This window comes from Pristiophorus japonicus, chromosome 1, assembly GCF_044704955.1.
Source record: "Pristiophorus japonicus isolate sPriJap1 chromosome 1, sPriJap1.hap1, whole genome shotgun sequence".
Lineage (NCBI taxonomy): Eukaryota > Metazoa > Chordata > Chondrichthyes > Pristiophoridae > Pristiophorus > Pristiophorus japonicus.
This window is the reverse complement of record NC_091977.1, coordinates 475,879,546-475,881,128: the sequence shown is the minus strand read 5'-3', so window position 1 is coordinate 475,881,128 and position 1,583 is coordinate 475,879,546. Positions and strand designations below refer to the sequence as shown.

General features: G+C 51.4%; 1 non-coding gene across 1 annotated transcript; it reads right to left on the bottom strand.

Moving 5' to 3' along the window:
• Window positions 1–1,157: 1,157 nt before the first annotated feature.
• Window positions 1,158–1,230, bottom strand: trnal-cag (transfer RNA leucine (anticodon CAG)). Its single transcript has one exon. It is a non-coding gene; the product is annotated as a tRNA-Leu (tRNA).
• Between the last annotated feature and the right edge of the window lie 353 nt (window positions 1,231–1,583).

Below are 1,583 nucleotides of genomic sequence, written 5' to 3'. Positions count from 1 at the left end.
CTTAGTAACTGGAGAATGTGACCAACTGTGTTCGCTTCCGTGGCATCCAAAGCCAGAATGCAAAGATTGCAAAAATGCTCGAGCCAGGTAGGAGCCGAACCTGCAATCTTCTAATCCGTAGTCAGACGCGTTATCCATTGCGCCGCCGGCCCAGGCTGTGAAAAATAGCTGCGACATCAGGAAGTACACAGGACGGGCAGCATTGAAAGGCATGCGGCAGAGAATCACCAAAGATAGGCACCTCTGCCGCTTCCCTTCGATTGACAGGTGGGGAGCGGAGCAGTGCAGTCGAAAACAAAGCAAAGCAAAGTCGTCCTTAGGTGGTTGGTTGCACTCCGTCTTGAAGCAGTGCGCATTCTTTTGAAGTAAGTATGTGCGTGGTAAGTGGCAATTCGCTAAAGGCAGAGCTCATAATATGACGAGCAGTTTGCAGCTGAACATGTTGCAGCTGAGGCACAGGACAGTGCCTTCGCCGTTTTGCTTGAACACTTGCATGTGTGTGTCAGCAGGGAGTGCCTTTGAGCAGCAATGCATGTAAAGAGCCAGCACTTTCTTTCAGGCAAAGCCTCAGGCAATAGAAGTCATCTGTCCATCAGTCAGAAAGGGCTTTCGCCTGCTCCCTCTCGCTCGTGGCGGCTGCGACGTTGCGCTCAAGTCGCTTCCCTTGCGCAGGCTCGAGCTCTTCTCGGCGTCTTTCACCATATCCATGGCTTCCAGTCCTGCCCTTGCTCGCCTGCTATTGCTCAGTAACGTCGATTGGAGCAAAGCATTGAAAGTGTTCAGTGAGCAGGCCAACCTGAAGCAGGAGATTTCTGCTGGTCGTGGAATAGCGAGGAGGCAAGTGATAAGGGGCTAGTCAGATGCAAACTGGGAGCTAATGCCAGACGTGAATGGGGAATTAGCTCAAATGGTAGAGCGCTCGCTTTGCATGTGAGAGGTAGCGGGATAAATGCCCGCATTCTCCACTTTTCTTTTGGCTCGGGTAATTGTTCAGACGCAAGAGTTGTGTCAGGTGTGGTGTGAGCCCATCTGCTTCTGAAGGTCACCGCAGGCTGAGGGACATCAAATCCTTTGGTGTGCTGTCGCAGCAAAACTTTCCGATTTTTGCATGAATGCAGCTGAAATGAAAGAAGGAAAAACTTCTATGCAAGTATCAATGCCTTCTCTAAGGATCGAACTCAGGACCTTCAGATTCTGAGACTGACACGCTGCCTACTGCGCTAAGAAGACACTTGCCAGCGTAGTAACTGGAGAATGTGACCAACTATGTTCGCTTCCGTGGCATCCAAAGCCAGAATGCAAAGATTGCAAAAATGCTCGAGCCAGGTAGGAGCCGAACCTGCAATCTTCTAATCCGTAGTCAGACGCGTTATCCATTGCACCGCCGGCCCAGGCTGTGAAAAATAGCTGCGACATCAGGAAGTACACAGGACGGGCAGCATTGAAAGGCACGCGGCAGAGAATCACCAAAGATAGGCACCTCTGCCGCTTCCCTTCGATTGACAGGTGGGGAGCGGAGCAGTGCAGTCGAAAACAAAGCAAAGCAAAGTCGTCCTTAGGTGGTTGGTTGCACTCCGTCTTGA